Consider the following 6876-nt stretch of genomic DNA (forward strand, 5'->3'; position numbering starts at 1 on the left):
CTGCTGAAAACATGAAACTGATTTGAATGATTTGTAGAGAAGGGAAAAGAAATGGAGATGAAGGACTGTAGATTTGGGGAACAAAGGTGAGGAATAATAGAGAATGTTTTGGCTTGAAGTAAATGATAGAAATGGCCTGTAAAATAGTCTCTGTTACATGAGGCTAAGTAATCCTTTCTATGGGCCACCATTATTAAACTACCCAGGCCACAAAAATGCAACAGTAAGTGCAGAATCTGTTTTAGCCTTGTGATCATTCTTGTTTAATTCCAGAAGTCAGTGTTGCAGGCATTTTGTCAAATAATCACTGGACTGAAGTCATACAACACTTCTATTAAAATATCACCAGCAAACAGTCCACTTAACATCCCTTGACTTGTTGCCTAGTGCAGGTTGTGTTATAGAAGTATATGTATAGATGCTTGCATTATGCATATGATGTGCAGTGAAACATAATAGAGACATTAAATAATGTGTGCCAAATACTAAGATTCAATTCAGAAAAAAATAATATAATATTTGGAAGTTCACAAATAGTACCTCATTCATAACCCATTGTGCTAATGTTTATTTTAATTTGGGAAATGGGAAAATTTCTGATATTATTCATTTAGCTGAAGCTGGAATCTACAATATGTGAAGTGTTATCCAAGAGTTCAGGAGCTTTGAAATGTTTTCTGCTCACTGGCAGGCTAGGGGAAGTGTCAAACACAGAAATTGTTTTAAGGAAATATGGAAGTGAAAGGCTTTTGGAAGGCTTTAAATGATAACAGAAAGGCAGCTTCAGGGCTTAATTTGTGAAAGTGGTATGAAGCAGAAAAGTTTTGTCAAACAACAATTTTGCAAGAAGCAGCCCATGTCCAACCACATATAGGAATATTGGCAGAGACTATATGGCAAAAATATTTAAAAATGTAGGTGTGTGCTGATGCCTACAGATATTCTCAAACTTTGAATGTTGTAGCAACAACCTCTACTTGATGGTTGGTAGGCTGCTAAGAAAAATGACAGTAGGGGCAGTCATATGGAGTGAGTTGTTGCTGTATTTACTGGAGAGCAAGAGAAGTAAATGAGGGAGGAGGTGAAGACAAGTATGAACTCAATTTAGACCATAGCATAATGCAAATAAAGGTATTCACAGAGTCAAAATAGAAAAAATCTGTAGATGTTTATAAAAGAAATAAAACCTAGAGAGAAAAATCCACATTTGTTCTGCTAACACTACAGGTGAATTCTGGCCAGTACCTTCACTCCGCTGTAACAGGACGCTGCCAAAAGGAGCAGTCCTTCTCCGCCATCCTTCTCTCCACCAGTATGTCCCCAGGATCTCATTCATTTCACTTCTGGTTCTTGTACTTGCCTGTTTAAAGTAATTATAATCCTTTTTTTTTTTTTTTTTACTTGTCTAGTTTCGGTTGGTTGAATCAGCAATTGCAGCATTAGGTTAGGTTCACCTTGAGACAGAGCAACTATGCCAGGATGCCAGGAAAGAGCGGGACTGTCCTTTTTAGCAACAGTCTGCAATTTGATTAATTTAAATCTGTACTGTGAATTCACACTCCAAACTAATCAGAAAGCCCTTCTCTTCTTCCCTTAAATGTACTTGCTTTCTAGGCAAGGATAATACATTTCTGCATACCTTATACTTCAGTTTGTATCAGAGAGAATCTCTATCACGCTAAATTATTTCAGAGCCTGTTTGGATTTTGCTTTAAACAAAATTAATCTAATAGATTTAGAAAGGTTAAATGCTTTGCTCCAAATTTTGTTGTGCAGGGGAAGCTGCAAGACTAAAAGAGCCCCACAACCATAAGCAGTAAAATTTGCTTCCCTTCATGACTCTTGATTGGGACCATATATGATAGTAAAAAACTATTTGGGGCTGGCAATAAACTGTGGACAGTTGATTCTAGAATGTATTAATTCTAAGTATAGCATATCATGTCAAAATCAGCTCTGTTTTAAAAAACCAAATATGTAAATTCATCTTACTGTAATGTGTAGTGTCTGCTGGGAATAGCTGTGTTGATTGTAAGCACTCTGATTTTAGAACAAAATATTTCATTTGGAAATGCTGCTGATTGCATAACAGGATTAGTTCTGTAAAAAGAGAGTTAAAGCAAGGGTGCAAACAACATTTAATAATTAAAAAAAAGTAAAATAAAAATGAAAGACCTTGTTAATTCTGATAGTCTTGCTTACTCAACTAGCCAAGCTCAACTCCAGAAACTATTCTTAAGTACAGTCTGATTTCATTGGAATCCTTAAATGCTCTGTATCAATGGATTTAATATAACAGCACTGCATAAATTCCTACAGAGATATTACTGAAGTGACTATTTAAATTAGTGGACTCCATATCTAATTATTAAATAGAATGGCCTAATTACACCCATTAAAGTCTTATGATAAAAAGGGGAAGTTACAGTATTTCTCCACTAGGTAATTTAACCTTTATATCTGTAAAATAATTAAAAAAAAAAACACAACAAAAAACATTTAAAAATCCTAAAAAATAAAGTTTTTTTCTTCTAAAGAGAGGAAACCTTATTCTCACTCTGTTTCAACTAGATTGTAACTTCAGTTTACTAAGCTGTAGTAGTGTGTGGTTTAAGAAAAAGGGAAACTATAAAAACAGAAAAACAAAAAAAACAAGCCATAAATTATTTATTTCCTGCTCCCAATAAACGTTGGACAAAAACCAATTTTGTTGTACCTTAAAAAACAAAGTAAAAATGGAATAATTTTCACTCTGCTTTTTTTTTTTTGCTACTTGCATGAACATAAGAAAATGCTTTTAATAAAAACAATGAAGGTAGGAATGAGAATGTTCCATAGAAAGTGGTGAAAAAGAAAGATCTCAGGGCAAATAGCTTAAGATAATGCCTACATCCCTGCCATTTTTCTCAAAGAAGTGAACAAAGATGGTAATAAAAAAATAAATTATTTCAAAAAGGTAGATCTTCCTTATGCATATTAACGGAGTAATGTCTTCTCATACAATTAAAAATTAAATTAATAGGCCAATTTTATTTCAGATGAAACTCAAATCAACTTAATATTTCATTAGAGCATCTCCTAGTTCTCCAATAATGAAATTATATATCAAATAAATATCTTAAACAATTAGACATTCCCATATTATAAAAGGATATATTTTAAAAAAATAAATGTCTCAGGAGTTTATTTCAGACTAGCTTCCAGGCTTCCTAAAATTTAGTTCACATGTATTTTTGCACTGTATTTCGTTTCATGTTAGAGCTAACTCACAACTGGACAAGATCAGGTATGAATTAAAAAGTTTCAGACCTCAAGTTCTAATGTAATAGTAGCATCTATTTTGTAACTTAACTGAAATATTTGCACCTTTGACAAAGTTTTAACATCCTCCTTACTCTGTCTTGGATGTCTTTTCTTACATTTAGAAACAGAAAGTTAAGCTCTTTATCTTCATCTCTGAACTCTGTTTTCTCAATGTCTTTAACTTTGTCCTTCTTCTTTTGGAAAAAACTTCACACACAGGCACAATGGTTTGTATTACACTGCCACTTTTCCCTGACTGACATTCCAGCCATACATCTTACTGCTCCTCAGTGTCTCTCATATTAATATTTCCCTTTTAGTTTCCAGTGGAAAATAATGCTTATAAAGTGATTTACCAGCCATATGACCTTGACAGAAACTGAGCAGACTTTCATCAGAAGAATTTGCGGTTGTCAAGGCTGTGACAAACCAAGTAGTCTCTCTGGAATGTTCCTATTATAAAGCGTTACAAATTCCAGAGAAAATGATACTTCATTGCATTTTTGTCTGCAGATGTCTAAATATAGGTAGACATGCAGGATCTATGATGACATTTTACAATAAAAGATAAAATAGAAGATGATAGAAAAATATATTTGGTAAGCAGGACAAAGGAAATGAAACCAGAAAATCATTCCATATAGATATAAGAAATCTGCTAAGTGGGGATAGAAAAGTAGAGTAGTGCTTCCATCACTGCACACTAGTCTGAAGAAAAAAAAAAAAAAAATCAACCAAAACTGTATTCCTTTGTAGTAAATAGAAAAGCGTTCACAAAGAATGCTTTAGAAAATTGATTTATTTCTGTGTGTGTAAATCCAAGTGCATAATTTATTTGGCACTTTCAGCAATTAAAAAACAACCAACTTAAACGTTGTCTTGAATGAAATATTACTTTCTGTATTAGACTGTGATGAAGGATCAGTATTTGTAATTAAGACTTAAATGTATAATTATTGCAAATCACAGGTCTTGTATACATTCTTTTCATGTGCATGCCAGGGAAGGCCACTAGTGTGAAAAGACCAGGAATAAAAAAGGATTGGAAATATTTCTTTATCAGGTGTTGATCTATAGATACCTGTCTCTCTTCCTAATGTAGTATAAATATGAAGTATTAATAAAATGTTTTTCAAAACTATATGCACAAATAAGTAAAGTGTTTCTTAAGTTCCGTTATTAATAATTTGAAGGATATAGAATTTGTGTTCTTTTTTTTTTTTCCCTTCTTTTTTCCTCCTTGTATGTGTATACTCATCCTCAGAATATTCCTGAATTTAATACAGTAAACAGTGCCAGACTTGAGCCACACTGGTAATAAAACTGTATAATTATCATTACTGTTTGGTGTAGGAGTTTATTTCTTACAGTTTACTTCTTCCCATTCACATTATCAGTATTCCAAAGGAATATATTCTTGCCACTTCCAAGTCTCACAATACATCTCTCAATTTCTTGATTAATAATGAATATTGTATCATGATCTTTCAGTGGACAATTCCCTTGTTTTCACTATACTTACCAGTTATTTTCTCTATCAGCTAGCTACTTCAGAAGCTAGTCTTACTCGTATCTTCTCATTGCATATAACTGCAAGACATTTTGAAGAGAAATTATTAAAATTGAAAGAGTAAAGAAATATGTTCTACTGTCTGAGAACACCTGCACCAGCTGCTTATATTTATCATTACATAAAATGTGCTGAAGTCACCATATTCATTTGTTAGAACAGCAGTAATTATTTTCACTCATGTAGTGCAATTCATCTGCAGTCATGAGACTCTCTTTTCATGGATGCATTTACATTACAAAGCGTAACAGCTTCAGAAAATGAGAAGTCTCACTTCATAACATGGTTTTAAACATCCTTAGTGGACAACAAACTGATATTTCGCTGTTCTCAATTAACAACTTGTCTATTTCCTCATGAAGAATTAGAGTGTGTTTAGTAAAATATGTAATATGTTGCCTATCTTGAGTTCTGTTTGGTTTAGATTGATGAAGGTGAATACATGGGGATATTTGTAAAAAAAGCTATTATTTGGGTTTGCTGCATTTTTAGTGCTTGTTCCAATTAATGCATTTTTTTTCAATTAAAAATAAAAATGAATAATTCAGAGTATGCAAAGCCAAACCTAAATATAGGATCCTGAAAGGATTGACCCGATTTTTTATAGTGCTGAACACAGGGTTCCTATTCAAATTATGCATTTCAGACTGTTTCTTTATTTAAATATAAGAAAATATTTTTAGAAGTGGGAAATATAGTACATTTAATAGTTTTCCTTTCTGTGTATGTTACTATTAAAAATCTTTATCACAGGAGAAAGTTAATGGTGCCATTAAATTAGTCATCTGCTTATATGCAAATGTGAGGAGGGTGGGAAAGAAAAAGCATTTTAGCAGCTCTGTTTAAACAATACCTAACAATTCAAGCTCATTATGTTATCATTATCCTGATAATCAATTACTATAATTATTCTAAGGTGTGTTTTTAATTAATGTGAAGGATAGCATTCCTAAAGTGAGTTACACTTTTAAAATTACAAATTGGGGAATATGAACAAAGATTAGTTGAGACAGAGGATTTTTGTCAAAAGTACAGATAAACTTCAGTTGGTTTACAGGAGTTTAATTTTACAGACAACAAGGTAGCATTTTTATCTGTTTTGCTCTTACTTGGTCTACTAGAGGGTTACATTGTTGTAATTACAATCAGAATCTGGCCCTTGGTTCTTACAGACACTTACAGAACTTCCATTCTATTGAACAATTTAATGTATGGGGTGAATGATCTTATGTATGGCAAATTGCAAACCACGCCATTGCAAAAGAATTGCTGCAGCACCAGGTGCTTCTGATTCTGGGTCATTATTGTTGATATTTTTTTGAGTTTTGTTTTTTGATGGTTGTTGGGTTGTTTTGGTTTGGGGTTTTTTTGAGACTGTCTGCTGTAATAATCTAAATTCAGGTTGAATGCTCAAGCGACTAATACCAAAACTTTGTGGTGTGAGCTTGCCTCTTGGTATAGGAACATGAAGGGAAAGGTGAGAACATGCTTTTCTGAATTAGACTGATTAAGTACTTCTTTACTTAGATGTGGTGACTCTGAAAAGCCAAGCCTTCAGAAATGGTTTTGAACTATTCTTTAGAGACAGTTAAAGACTTTCTATTGGTTCTTACTTTATACTTCCTAGTAGTAAATTATATCCTGGCTTTGTTTATTTGTTTGTTATCCTAATAATGAGTTGTGCTATTGTTATGTCCAAGGAAAATAAAATAATTCAGATTTAGCATAAATTAGACATCTGTCTTCATAAAGAGAAACAAACATTGTACAGAGAGTGTCTTAGAGCTTTGGGGTTATACCTGCATTATTGTAGTAATGCCAGTGTTGAGTGTAAAATGCCAGTCTTGGTCACTCTTTCTGGTTTTGATCTCATAATCTGAATTTCAGGGTATGGTTTTCAAAGTCTTGCTGAGTCCTAAGATTAGTCCATAAGAAGAATTATACACTTGCAGCAGTGTTTAGTACTGGGCTCGAATTACTGGAAAAGTGGGGTTGGTGTAGGG

The 6876-nt window shown here is 33.0% G+C and overlaps 1 protein-coding gene across 1 annotated transcript in view; it reads left to right on the forward strand.

The window, feature by feature from the left end:
* Nucleotides 1-6876, forward strand: part of DMD (dystrophin) — a 909379-nt gene that overhangs the window by 419806 nt on the left and 482697 nt on the right. The gene's annotated exons all lie outside the window — the stretch shown is intronic.

This window comes from Chaetura pelagica, unplaced genomic scaffold, assembly GCF_000747805.2.
Source record: "Chaetura pelagica isolate M959 unplaced genomic scaffold, ChaPel_1.0 scaffold308, whole genome shotgun sequence".
Classification (NCBI taxonomy): domain Eukaryota; kingdom Metazoa; phylum Chordata; class Aves; order Apodiformes; family Apodidae; genus Chaetura; species Chaetura pelagica.